The following is a 15,368-nucleotide window of genomic DNA, read 5'->3' on the forward strand; positions in this document are numbered from 1 at the left end:
ATCATCCTCCTTTCGTCCATGTAGTTTTCAATTTAATCTGTGAACTTTACTCATGTTGTGCGGTTCAGAACGTACGGTATATGCTTAACGAAAGTAAATGAATTGCGCATAAAATATGCTGGTAATTTTATGAGGATTGTGTGTGCTTCAGCACTAGTAGTAGCAATATGCAACTTGCAGGGTTGCTACAAAGCTCAAAAGTGAGCTGAGCTCAGCTCGCAGCTCAGCTCAAATTTTGAGCTAGCTCACTTTTGAGCTATGTATGTACCATAGCTCACCTCATTTGAGCTAAGCTGAAAGTGAGCTGAGCTGATGGTTGAGCTGAGCTGTTGGGTGAGCTGAGCTGTCGGTGAGCTGAGCTGAGCTGTTGGGTGAGCTAAGGTAAAGTGAGCTGAGCTGAGCTGTGATGGGTGAGAGGATACATTGATTTTTATTTGGAAAGTATAATGAAATATGAAGATATTTTAAACTTTTATAAAACACCATAGCTTAAGATGTTTGGTTCTAGTTATTAATGGAATTATTTTAACACATAGATATTTTTATAAATAAGACAGATAATTTTTCGTGATCTTTTCTCTAGGTGTTTTTGATAGTAAATATATTTCTATTTTTTTAGTAAAATATTTCTTTTTTTATCATAAAAAAAAAATTCCGGTACAATCCGGTTTTTCGACTTTTTTCAAAATTCCGAGAAAATCCGTTTTGAAAGTTGGGGTAAATTTTTTTTTTTCGAAAAATCCCCGAATCTTTAAACGCTCCTGGAAGCTAAACCGCTTTAGATCAATTTTTGGGAGTGATGCCAAATGATAGCTTGTGTCATGGGCCTACGCTTTGCACATTATCAGATTTTTAAAAAATCGCCTTCCATGTTAAACCACCACATCATGCCTTTTTTTCAGAATCGCGCCTATTTTTTTTTACTTTTAAGTTCTCCCGGTTTGAGAACGCGTGGACCTACAGAGATGGGAGTTGTACTCAAATGTAGGTTAGAGTCCCCGCTATCTTTTGGCATCAAAAATTTTATTTTCATTTTCTTCAAAATTCCGCGATATTGGCGTTGGATGTTGGAGGCGCGAAAAAACTTCTGGGAGCTGAACGCTTTGATCTAGAGACAGTGGAGTGGTGATATATGAAAGCTTATATTCTCAGCTAGCCGATAGTGGTATAATCCGGTTTTTCGATTTTCTTCAAAATTCCGAGAAAATCGCGTTTGAAAGTTGGGGTAAATTTTTTTTTCGAAAAATCCCCGAATCTTTGAACGCTCCTGGAAGCTAAACCGCTTGAGAGCAATTTTTGGGAGTGATGCCAAATGATAGCTTGTGTCATGGGCCTACGCTTTGCACATTATCAGATTTTTAAAAAATCGCCTTCCATGTTAAACCGCCACATCATGCCTATTTTTTCAGAATCGTGCCTATTTTTTTTTTTTTACTTTTAAGTTCTCCCGGTTTGAGAGCGCGTGGACCTACAGAGATGGGAGTTGTACTCAAATGTAGGTTAGAGTCCCCGCTACCTTTTGGCATCAAAAATTTTATTATCATTTTCTTTAAAATTCCGCGATATAGGCGTTGGAAGTTGGGGGCTCGAAAAAACTTCTGGGAGCTGAACGCTTTGATCTAGAGACAGGGGAGTGGTGCCATATGAAAGCTTATATTCTCAGCTAGCCCATAGTGGTATAATCCGGTTTTTCGATTTTTTTCAAAATTCCGAGAAAATCGCGTTTGAAAGTTGGGGTACAATTTTTTTTCGAAAAATCCCCGAATCTTTAAACGCTCCTAGAAGCTAAACCGTTTGAGAGCAATTTTTGGGAGTGATGCCCAATGATAGCTTGTGTCATGGGCCTACGCTTTGCACATTCTCAGATTTTTAAAAAATCATCTTCCATGTTAAACCGCCACATCATACCTATTTTTTCAGAATCGGGCTTAACTTTTTTTTTTACCTTTAAGTTCACCCGGTTTGAGAACGCGTGCACCTACAGGGATGGGAGTTGTACCCAAATGTAGGTTAGAGTCCTCGCTACCTTTTGGCATCAAAAAAATTTTTTTCATTTTTTTCAAAATTCCGAGATATAGGCGTTGGAAGTTGGGGCGCTCACTTTCAGCTCAGCTCACTTTCAGCTCAGCTCAAATGAGCTAAGCTATGGTACCTAGCTCAAATTTGAGCTGAGCTGTGAGCTGAGCTGAAATGTGAGCTTTTTGCAACCCTGGCAACTTGCCACATGGAAATTACCACATGCAACTTGCCACACGCAACTTGCCACATACAACTTGCCACATGCAACTTGCACATACGACTTGCCACATGCAACTTGCCACATGAAACATGTAACTTGCAACGTGTTGTGTGTTTTATGTTTGCCGTACTGCGGCGTACTGCATTTTTAAATACTAAAGTACTGCCTACTCTAAATGTGAAACGACAGCCCTGCTACCCAGGGTGATCGCGTCATAATCCCTTTGACATTCTTGTCAAAAAGTAAATTTTCATACCCACCCTCCCATAAGAAGTATAACTTCAAAAAAGTTGGTTTTATCAACTTATAGTAAAAATGAAAGACAAAAGAGAAGAAAACTTTAATATATAATATTGTTTTGATTTTTAAAAATCCGGTCACAGGTACCTACTTTCATTTAAGGTCGATGTTGTTTAAATACAAAAAAAAAAATTTATAGATACCTCATAAGAGACTGGAAAAACCAAAATTATCGTTTTCTAGAAAAATTACAAATCGTTAGACTTTTTTTAGAAAATGGTAAAAAAAACAAGACATAAAATTAAATAAAAACTAAAAAAAAATCAATAAAAAAAATTAATAGAAGACTCAAATTGTATGTAACGAAGAAAAAATGACAAAAATAATAAAAAAAATAGTAAAATTATTTTTATTTTAAGTGGAGCGATTGAATATAATTTCGGTGACCATATTTCTGGAAGCGAAACCCGGGACAGATAAAAAATTCGTTGGATCGTTTTTAAAATATTGATTTTTCAATAAAAAAAATTAATTTTTTTAAATGAGTTTTCATAATTTTTTAATTATTTTGATATCAAGATTTCCTAAACGATTTTATGGGAGCGTTTTTGTTGAAATCATTTAAGTCGAATCAGAAATCAAAAAATGGTTTTATAAAAATGTCTGTTAATAATTTCTAAGAAAATATTATTTTAATCAAAATCGGGAGAGACATTTTAATTTTATTTTAAATGATTTTGAAATTGTATGATCTTTAACACAACTTTTAACATTTCCTTAAAAGTTTTGAAACTAATCTGGGTTCTTTACTCTTCCATATGTTGTTCTTTATTCGAAAACATTTAACCTGGTGTAGCAACCTGAGAAACAGAAGCTGGAACTAAATAATTGACGAACATTTAAAAAAAACTAATACCTAGTCTAGAGGCGAAACGAAAATTTTCGTACAAAACCAGCACAATGAAATCGCAAACGAAAATTTTGTTTTTCGTTGCACAATACGCAGCATAGGTAACGAATTTCTTACCTGTGCTGGAATATATGGAGATTTTTCAATCGTTTGTCACTCCCATTTATTTGTACAGGTAATTTTTCTAGCAGCAAAAGTTTTTTGACTTTGGAGACTTAGAAAAATTTTCGTTTTTCAGAAGCGTATTTAATTTCCAGCCACTGTTTTCTTGTTTTCCGTACAAAGTATTTAAAACATTGAATACAAAAATCAGAGAATGTTCAAATACGGGACAATCACGGGACAAATTACAAAATACGGGACACTTATAGGTACGTCCCGGGTTTCTTAAATAAAAACCCGGGACAAGCTGTAGAAATACGGGACAGTCCCGGGTAAACCGGGACGGATGGTCACCGTAAATATAATTCAATTTTAATGTTCAAGTGACCTCAACTCCAAAGCGTTTCGCCCAGGTATGACAGTGGGCTCATCAGTTAGATCTCTCGCACCCTTACTAAGATGAGACCACTGTCGTACCTGGGCGAAACGCTTTGGAGTTGAGGTCACTTGAACTTTAAAATCAAATTATATGTAGGTATGTATTCAAATTCATTTAGGTAGGTACACACTACACATACAGATTTTTTTTTTTTTAATGATTTTGATATAATATTGTAGCTCTTAAAAAAACTATACCAAGCGATAGAACTTGCCTAAAAAGTGTAAAACTTTTTTTTAGTCAAGATTGTGGGAGTCAAGACTTTTTAGATTTTACTGAAATACAAACATTTACTAGGATAGTCTCAAAAACCGCCATTATGCTGTGTTAAATATGGTTCCAAACATCCGTTTTGAAACTCCTTACACAGACAGACAGACTACCTAATTCCTTATTGATAGAACGAACCGTCAAAGAATTCCAATTATTGGTTTCAATGACGAAAACTAATGATATACTTAATAGCTAAAACTGGCCCCTTAGAGTCATGTTCTTCTCTGATACTTCGGCTCACGAAAACTGTAGGTACTTTTTCAAAACACCTGCATTTTTTATATGAATTTTGCTATGTTTTTTGACAAAATTTTTCTTGCTTGGAAATCATTATCCTTATAGATTTTTCCTGTTTTCCAATATGGTGCCAAGAAAAGAGGTGGCAAGAGAACATTGAATGGGTTTCAATATTCCTACGTTCCGTTAATAAAAGTAACCAAAACTACAATATGTACCTAACTTCTCATCTCTCCAATTAAAAATTATGGAGATATTGCCAAAAAACGCCTTTTTTTCTAATTTTATAATTTATTACCATGCTTATAAATTGACCTCGATCGATAGAGTTTACTTTCTTTTATAGAAAAAAAACTCCTAAATATTATGGCAACAATCAAAACAAAAAAAACTAGAAAAAACAATAAGCTTAATCGCGTCTCAGGTATAAAATTCCTACCTTTCAAAGTATTTATTCCTCCAATTAATATCACTCTCAAAACCCCATAGATTTCAATCATAATAACAAAAAAAGCACTAAAAAAAAAGGCAAAATAATAAACATCCCCTCGCGTCCGTAAGCCGAGCCGCAAGCAAATTCAATAACATTAATTTATTCGATATTTATTCGCCCATTGAAGCTCAGTCATAAAATCTGAACAACTCTGCATCATTCAAATCCAATCCACAAATTCACCAGTCAAGATCATAACTCACCGATCCACATATAAATCAATGCGAGATAATTTAAAATTAGCACAATAAATGTGAAATGCGCGCGCAGGCGCAACTATACATTCCCGCCTCGCCACCGCCAATAGCATGTTCCTTCCAACTCAAGAAAAACCTCTGCCTTGGTTATGGTTATCCATAGAAATCCAAGAGGTAAATATACGAAGTAAGGTACCTTACTTATTTTACCTACCTGCTGAATGTGCCTGTCTCTTTTGTTGAGAACATGTTTCCAGCTTCATCAGCTCATAGATCCACTTCTTTATAAAACGCAGGCCAAGTTCAACAATTCAATAAATCTGCTAGACTTTTTGTTACTGTTGTCCTTCTCTCTCTCTCTCTTTTTCCTGTTTTTATAGATATATCACTTTGTTCTGCATATGCAACAGCAATATGCATATTTTCTAGCAAGTAAGTCCATCAAAAAAGCTGAGGCGTACGACCGACAACGACGACGAGCACCATTTCACTTTGGAGTAAGTTGCGAGTTAAGTTGAATATTGAAGGAAGGAAATGATTCCATAAGTCCACAACTAACATTTTTAACATCCGAACCTATTGACTGTTCTCGAATAGCAAACAGCGAACAACAAATGCAAATTTGTTCCTATATAACCATGGACAAGAACCATCACTAACAACTTACAACGAACGCCACAACGGGCACTTTTTCTCTCTCTCTATAGAGTTCGGCTTTTTGATAGATGGCCCCAGTACTCGCACACACTTGTACGCCCAAGCTTGATAGTATTTTTTTTTGTTGTTGCTATCCAATTGGCATTTTTATTTTTGCTCTTCTCTCTAGCGGCGGCATGGCTTTTCAATAAGAAAAAAATTAGCTCAACGTTTAAGTTATAGATTTCTACAGATTTCACCAGTTCGATAGTTGAAGGCTTCAAACATAATCGAAGTTTTTCCTTCTTCGTGAAGCTTTTTTTGTGAAGTCTCATCCTAAATGAAGTCGTTTTCCTTCGTGAAGACCTTTTTCTCGTCAAGTTTCATCTTAAATGAAGACTTTTGACAGCAAGTAGTCACACCTTTTATTTTGTGAAGTCTCATCTTAAATGAAGTCATTCGTGAAGTCTCATTCTCAATGCGACATAAAGACTTTATATTTCGTGAATTCTCGTGCTAAATGAAGTCGTTTTCTTAGTGAAGACTTTTTATTTCCTCAAGAAGTCGTTTTTCTTTGAAGTCTTTTGACAGCAAGTAGTCACACCTTTTATTTTGTGAAGTCTCATCTTAAATGAAGTCATTCGTGAAGTCTCATTCTCAATGCGACATAAAGACTTTATATTTCGTGAATTCTCGTGCTAAATGAAGTCGTTTTCTTAGTGAAGACTTTTTATTTCCTCAAGAAGTCGTTTTTCTTTGCGAAGAGTTTTTATTTTTGAAGTCTCATCCACAATGAAGTCGTTTTCCCTCGTGAAGACTTTTTGTTTCGTGAAATCTCATCTTCAATGAAGTTGGGTTTCAACGTGAATACTTTTCTTTTCCTTCGTGAAGTCTCATCTTCAATGAAGTTGTATTTCCTTGTGAGCACTTTTTATTTCGTGAAGTTATTTCTTCAATGAAGTCGTTTTCTTCGTGAAGCCTTTTTTGTGAAGTTTTATCCTCAATAAAGTTGTTCTTTTTCCTAAAGACTTTTTGTTTCGATAAGTCTCATCCGTTATGAAGTGGTTTTCCCTCGTGAAGTCTTTTTATTTCGTAAAGTCTCCTCAATACAGTCGTTTTGTCTCGTGAAGTCATTTCATTTCGTAAAGCGTTTTTAAGTGAAGTCTCATTCTCATTTTTATGTTGAGAAGTCCCATCCTCAATGAAGTCGTTTTCTTCAAGAAGCCTTTTTTCGTTAAGTTTAATCCTTAATGAAGTCATTTTTGCAAGTGAAAACTTTTTATTGCGTAAAGTCTTATCATCAATGAAGTCGTTTTCTTCGTGAAGACTTTTTATTTCGTGAAGTCTCATCCTCAATAAAGACGTTTTTACTTCGTGAAGATATTTTATTTTGTGAAGTCTCATCGTCAATGAAATAGCTTATCTTCTTGAAGACTGTTTTATTTCGTTAAGTCTCATCGTCAATGAAGTTGTTTTTCTTCATAAAGACTTCTTATTTCTTAAAGTCATCCTCCATGAAGTCGTATTTCTTTGTGAAGATCCTTTTATCGTGAAGTCTAAAGAGTTTGGACTTTTTGAAGTTTGAATTTTTACTAAGATTTTTTATTTCGTGAAGTCTCTTCCTCAATGAAGTTTTTTTTGGCTCCAAGAAGTCACACTTTTTATTTCGTGAAGTCTCATCCTAAATGAAGTCACACTTTTTACTTCGTAAAGTTCTTCTTTTTCTTGAAGGATTTTTATTTCGTAAAGTCTCACATTCATAAAGTTTTTTGACTCCCAGAAGTCACACTATTGATTTCATGAAGTCCCTTTCTAAATGAAGTCACACTCTTTTTTTCCTGAAGTCCTGATGTTACATGAAGAATTTTATTTTCGTGAAGTCTCACCTTCAATTAAGTGTTTTGGCTCCAAGAAGTCACACTTTTTATTTCGTGAAGTCTCATCCTAAATGAAGTCACACTTTTTACTTCGTAAAGTTCTTCTTTTTCTTGAAGGATTTTTATTTCGTAAAGTCTCACATTCATAAAGTTTTTTGACTCCAAGAAGTCACACAATTAATTTTATGAAGTCCCTTTCTAATTGAAGTCACACTCTTTTTTTCCTGAAGTCCTGATGTTACACGAAGAATTTTATTTTCGTGAAGTCTCACCTTGAATTAAGTTTTTTTGGCTCCAAGAAGTCACACTTTTTATTTCGTGAAGTCTCATCCTAAATGAAGTCACACTTTTTACTTCGTGAAGTTCTTCTTTTTCTTGAAGGATTTTTATTTCGTAAAGTCTCACATTCATAAAGTTTTTTGACTCCAAGAAGTCACACTATTGATTTCATGAAGTCCCTTTCTAAATGAAGTCACACTCTTTTTTTCCTGAAGTTCTGTTGTTACAAGAAGAATTTTATTTTAGTTTAGTCTCACCTTCAATTAAGTGTTTTGGCTCCAAGAAGTCACACTTTTTATTTCGTTAAGTCTCATCCTAAATGAAGTTACACTTTTTACTTCGTGATGTTCTGATAATTCATGAGCAATTTTTATTTACTGAAGTATCTTCCTCAATGAAGTTTTTTGTCTCCATGAAATCACATTTATTAATTCGTGAAGGATGTGACTTCAATGAAGTCACACTTTTTACTTCGTGAATTTCTGGTAATTCATGAAGAGTTGTTATTTCGAGAAGTCTTGTGCTAAAAGAAGTCTTTTGACTTCAGGAAGTCACACTTATTAATTCTGGAAGCTCTTCGTGAAGTCTCTTTCCAATGAAGGCCTCCAGATACAATCATAACCAAAATGGTGAAATTCTCCTCTCCTGGAATAACTCAGTTCAAAGGATTTCAGCGTGGCCATGGCATGCCAAATTCATCTATACGAAACATAAAAGTGCGCTCACACAACAACAAGCTAAAGGAAAATTATGAAAGCGACGTACAATAGTTTCAGGCGTTGTTCCGAAGATTTATGTCCTCCTGTCAGAAAGAGAGTGCGCTCGCGCGGTCAAAGAAGAGCAAGGAATATGGTATAATGTAGCACAGGCACAGGCACAGGCACAGGCACACAGGACTCCTCTATATAAGCCTATATAAAGAATCAAAATCTCATAATTCACCATCGCCATCGCATAGTGGCCAATATCGGCCCAACAAGACAACCCAACACGGCCAACAGTATGATGATGCACTTGAATTTACATATATAGGCCATCGAATAGACATTGCACAGTTCAATGGACTACAACCACCCCACCTCCATTTATGGAACTTCATCTACAACTACAGTCCTCATCTTCAGCAGCCGGCAGATCATCTCTCATCCATAATATCGATATTTAAATTCTATGGAGAGAGACAGTAAGACAGACAGAAAGACAGACAGACGTACATCAGAAAGATGTTCCAAGTGCATATTGTACCAACTGCCAATAATGATGATGATGCTGGTTGAAGCTCCGGGTGATGATGATGATGACGACGAAGAAGAAGGAGTTATGGATTCCAATCCTAAGAACTCCTTACCCCGGCCGAGGAAGGTGTACCTACTCCGATTTTGAAATCCGATATTATTAAGAAATACACCTGCCATTCCGTTGATCGTTTGAATTGTATCTACGGGTTTGAGTTCGTATCTTCTATCTTCTATATTTCTATATTTTTGTTTTCTTTGAGACTCTCAGAACGTTGGCACTTAAAAGATACTCAAAAAGATGTGGGAAGGTATGTACTCGTATGTATATATCGCTTATATGGTAATGCGTCCGTGTTTACGCACCTTTAACTCCTTTGCTCGTCATCGTGATGCTGAAATGAAGGCTTTGGCTTGGCTTGATGGTGATTCCTTTTCTTACAGGTTGTTGTTCCGAGGTGCTATGCCGGTTGTTCTATAGACAACACATAGAATTCTTATTCATCTTTGAAATATTTTTTTTGTATTTTTTATTTATCTGAAAATTCTATTATGGTGAAGATACCTACTTTGACGTAGAGAGACGTTCTTCTTTTTGAGGCTTTTTTGTCTTCAAGGTGCTTCGTTTAATTTGAATAGAAAACAACAAAAAATAAAAAGAATGAAAGAATAATAAAGTCGTGATGATGGAAATTTTCTAAGAATAATTTTTTTTTTTGGATGGATGCGACTTAATCGATCTCGAACTCGAGCAACAGGTAATTTCTTGTGGATGATGAGAGAGAGAAAAGGTTTATATAATTTTTTTTTTTTACTATTTTTTGAGAATATAATAGAATCAAATCAGAGCAATGAATGTGTGATTAATGTGGTGTAATGGAAGATTCATAGTTTCAGAAATAATCATTAGGAGAGACTCAGTGACGAACATCAGGTCAATCACCTGGGGGAAGATTTGTATTATAATAACAATCATACATTGAACCCGTTGACGTTATTGGTTTTGGAATAAAATTATGAATTTTTACGTAAGCAATAAGCAAGGTTAGTTTAGGTTGAACATTCTGTACAAAATGTAAAAAAAAAATTATTTCGATTATCAAAACGAAGCTTTGGCGGAGCGTTTTTAAAAATATTTTACGAGTACTATAGGCTAGGGTTGAAAACAATCTTTGAGCTTACCTATTAGATTCGCACTTCAGCACGATTAAAAATTCTGGAGTATTTTTTAATATTTTTTGGGTTACATATCGGTCTACACCAGAAATGTATTAAAATTTAATACATGATATTAAAATTTTTTAGTTAATACAAAATGTATTAAAATTTAATATATAGTTGTATACAAAAATAATACAATTTATATTAGAATTTAATACCAAATGTATTAAACTTCAAGTATTGCATATTAAAATTTAATCTTTTTATATAAATTTATAATAACGTTTTATTAAAAGATAATACAAAAATAATATTTCAATTTAATACCAAACTAGCCGACCCAGCCCTCGAAATTTGAGTGCCAATTTCTTTATTTTTTTTTTATTTGCAACAATTTTGAACACAATTATACCAAAATAGTTTCTTTATTTTTTGTAGTATATGTTGTTGTTTTCTTGCGATTTACCACACTTTTTGAAGACAAAATACAAAAAGCGTTTACTACAATGACCTAAAAAGTAAAATAGTAGGGATTTAACATAAGTAAAATTTTTTATTTCTTTGTAGCAATATTTTTGTTTTTTGAAAACAAAAAATAAGCTTTTTCCATCATTATTTTTTATTTTGTCGTTGTAAAAACTGTCACAAAATGAATTTGAAATCTATCACTTTTTGACTTTGTAGTTATACCTTTAAAGCCTTAACTACATTGGCTCAAAAAGTGAAATAGTACAAAAGTGAACATTTTCAAACGCATTTTTGTATGTTTTTTCGGGTTAGAAAATTAAAACAAAAAATGCGGAAAGCTTATTTTTTTTGTATAAAAAAAAACAATTTGTTAACTCTTTTTTACAAAAAAATTACGCTAGCGAGAAAAAAAATGAAAATTTTCAAATTCATTTTTTGACAGTTTTTCTACCTGGTACGCAGTTTGCGCTAAATTTTTGCTCCCCTACAAATTATCGAAAAATTTTATCCGAGCCAAAATGGATACCATGAAAATTATCGATAACTTGTACGGGAGTTTTATCTTGGCTAAAATTTAGCTCGAACTGCGTACCAGGCTTTAAAATAAAAAAATAATGATGCAGAAAGCTTATTTTTTGCTTTAATAAACAATTTTATTTGTATTTTTTCTAAACATTTTTCCCAAAACAAATAGGTAGCGCTAGAGCGAAATAAAAAAAGTTTAATTTTGTAAATCTCCCACTTAAGGAACAAAAAAGACGTCTTTGTTAGTTTTCTCTGAACATCATAAGAAAAACGCTTTGTCATGCGGCAAAATATTATTCATGGTAATAAAACAAATATCTTACTTCTAAACTTAGATAACTAAAACTTAGATAACTAAAACAATGAAAGTTAACCATAGTTAACATGCGATCTTAAAACAACGCACCAATGTGAAACCACCTTAATGTTTTTTTTATTTTCGCTGAATGCTTTCATTCATTCATTCAGTCATGAATGACATTTCATTCCAGTCGATTGGAAATTTTCCAACAGATATTCCAGTTGTTTTTGTTTTTTTGTTTTTTTTTTTTTTTTATATCGAATTTTAATTTGATTAATTTCGGTTGAAAAAAAGTAAAAAAAAAAATTGATTCTGCACTTGTAGAAGTCATTCGCTTTAGTTCGGTATAAATTTATGCCCCTTCGGTTTTTGTGGGCTCGGTATTTTGGACCACAAAAACCATGTTCGCCGTTTTATTATATGATGATGATGATGATGTATTTAAAGTTAATAAAATGTATTCTTTTCCTCAATTCATTACTGAAAATAAACATTAATCATAAATTATATGTATAATAATGGTGATATTATTTTCTCTAGTTTATCTGTTTCACAAACTGTGGCATGTAAAATCTTACTGCCGATCAAAATTCATCTGCAATGTTTGCATTTTGCTTCGAAAAAACACAAAGCGCCTTCAAATTAGTACAAATTTACAGTTTCTGATTAAATCTTTTTTTTAGAAAAGGTACCTAAAACAATGGATTTTTGTATGGCTGCTGGCGTCGCACACTGGGGATTTTGCGGAAAAAAGTCCAAAATTTAAAGTTCCTCGGAGAATATTTCAATAGTATTTCTAAATTCTAGAATAAAATCTGAATCAAAATCAGAAAGAATTACTAAAATCGGACTTGTAGTTTACTTTTTAGAGCTTTGTAAAGGGACAAGTTGTTGAAAGTATAAAAAACGAAGTGAAAATACCCTCAAATTAAAGCTGTGTAATTTTTTTTAGCTTGATCCGACTCATACACTTTTATTTTTCCGTAAAGAAGCCATCGTTTGTCTATTGTAAATCGAAGAAATTATTAATTTTAAAGATGTTAATTATTTTATATAATTATTTAAAGAAAAGAGAAAAAATGGCTTGATTTTTTCATATTTTTGTTTATATTATTTTAGCTACACTTGCCTACAGTTAGAGACTATTAAAAACTTTTTCCTTATGAAATTGCCTTTCGATGAAGGCCAAATTTGGGTGCCACCAGGTGCCACTGCGTTTTTTATTGGCAATTGAAAACTTCATTTGGTCGCAAAAATCATTTTCTTAATTCGTAACACATTTTTTTACAAATCTACTACAATAAAATTACATTTTTTTCGTTATATGTAACTGAAATGTATGCAGTATGCACATAATATATTGAAAACTATTCAAATTAAAAACGAATGAAAAGGGATTATGCGTCTTATTATTATACATTTTATTATTAATGGGAATTTTAAGCATTTCATGCGAAGATCTAAGCAGAAATCTAATGGAATGTCTCAAGATTTAAATTGAAATTATTATTGAAAAATACAGATCATCTGACCCCTTCCTTTATTAAGAAGAATCAGAGTCATTTAATTGAGGAAAAAATGGCTCTCTTAAAAGAATAAACTTTTGAAAAATTTGTATAAAAAATGAAAAAAGTGTTTTTTTTTTTAAATAATTTTTAACTATAATTTGGGTTTTTTATTTTGCGTGGACGTGGACCTCGACAACAGTACCTACTATGAGTTATTCTTTTCCATTTAATGTATTTAAAATCGGTGAGGTGGTTCCAATAATAGAAAAAAAATTTAAAAAAAATGCTATAAGTACAAGTAAATTGAGAATCGGAATTCTTTATTACTCTCACAAATTTTTTTAAAAGGGCGTGGCAGTGGGCGGAAATGAATAATAATAATTTCTTACGACGAAAACTGTCATCCCTGAAAATTTCATCCAAATCTATTCAGTGGTTCAGTTTTTATTTAATTTTTTCCGCACTCATATACAAATTTCCCCAGTGTGCGTCGTTTGATTAAAATTTAATATTATTGTATTTCCATTTAATACTTTTTATATTAGTTATTAATAAATTTGTATTACATTTTAATACAATCATATTAAAATGTAATACAATATATTAAAATGTAATACAAAAATATTTAAATCTAGTACAGCGGTATTAAAATTCAATACAAGATTAGAATTTAACCCACGGAGATTATTTTCTAATAATTTTTGTATTACAAGTAGTAAAGTTAATACTTAAATATTGAAATTTAATACAAAAAAGATTAAAAATAATTTTAATATTTTGGAAGTATTAAAACGTAATATTTTTTCTATTGAAAATTGCTTTAATACAAGAGCTGTATAAAAAAATACTACAGAATTTTTAACCGTGTAATGTTTTTTGTATTGAAAATTGCTTTAATACAAAAGCTGTATTAAAAAATACTCCAGAATTTTTAACCGTGCGGTAAAAATACATTTTTTATTTGCTATTTTGCAAGTTTTGGATTCGTAAATAAATCATCGCATGCGAATTGAGATAAAAAACCACTTAGCGATTTGCCTTAAGCTTGATAGGTTAGTTGGCTCAATGATGGCTTTTTCGCTGGAAATCCTCAGAAACTGCTTCAATTTAGATTATTTTTCTGTCTTACACGGCTGTGTAATGTATGTATGGATGTTATCAAAGCATACGATTTAGATGCTAGAATTTAGGAACGTAATGTAGCCAACCGTATCAACTGTGAGGCATCGAACCGCCCTGAACCGTTCTGATTTCCATTCCACTTTTTTTGCTGGAGAATATTATATTCCGTATTGTAAGTCCGTTGGTTTTTTGAAACACCTATGAATTTTCATAATGTGTTCGAATAAGGAATTCGGAACAGGTAAAATTTGAAAACGGGAGAAAATAGAATTTGAATGGAAATCAGAACGGGCGTGTTAGTTGTGTTCGCACGGACAATTCGCTAGTATAGGACTTTTTTTGAAAACGTTAAAAATATTTTTATGAAATAAAAAATTCGCAGTTCCTACTAAAAATAACTCAAACTAGCAAATAAAATAAAAACACTTATCCACTTTCTATCATTTTACTGAGCAGAAAGGGCACACTCTCCGTAATTGTCTGCTTAGGTATTTGCCTTTTTAATTTAGAAGGTATCAATTTCTTTTGTTAGTACGCTTTTTACTAAAAATAATAATATCTTTGTTCTCTAAATTTTTATGCAACGCATTTCTGTACATAAAAAAAAAACATTTTTTAAAAGATTTTACCTGGTGCAGGTAAAATCCATATTTATCATACATCTATCGAAGAAAATCGGTCCAAACTCAAAAATTATCATGGGTAAGAAAAAAAAAAATAATTCCCTTTAAAAATTAATATCTGAGCAATAAAGATATTAACATTTTTTAAATGCAATTACAAAGAATGGCATTTTTTCTAAAAGTCAAGACATTAGTGAAGTTTCTATCACAATTATTAACGGAGAAATTAACATTAACATGAGTAAAGTAATACAAAAGTAAGCGTTTTCTTAAATCATCGCTAATGGTATCAACTTTGTAGATAGAGAGTTACTTAAGCACGCTGATTCTTTTTGCATTGATTTACTTTCAAATGCAGAAAATTTTATATTTATAATAAATTTATAATAAATGAGGTCCTTTTCATATCCCTTTCTTATAATTTATCTAAGTTTTGAATAAGCATTGCAAACCCTCATTCAATTACCTGAACTGAAAGTAATATTATTTGCCTGCAGTATTTT

The sequence above is a fragment of the Episyrphus balteatus genome, chromosome 1, assembly GCF_945859705.1.
Source record: "Episyrphus balteatus chromosome 1, idEpiBalt1.1, whole genome shotgun sequence".
NCBI classification, from domain to species: domain Eukaryota; kingdom Metazoa; phylum Arthropoda; class Insecta; order Diptera; family Syrphidae; genus Episyrphus; species Episyrphus balteatus.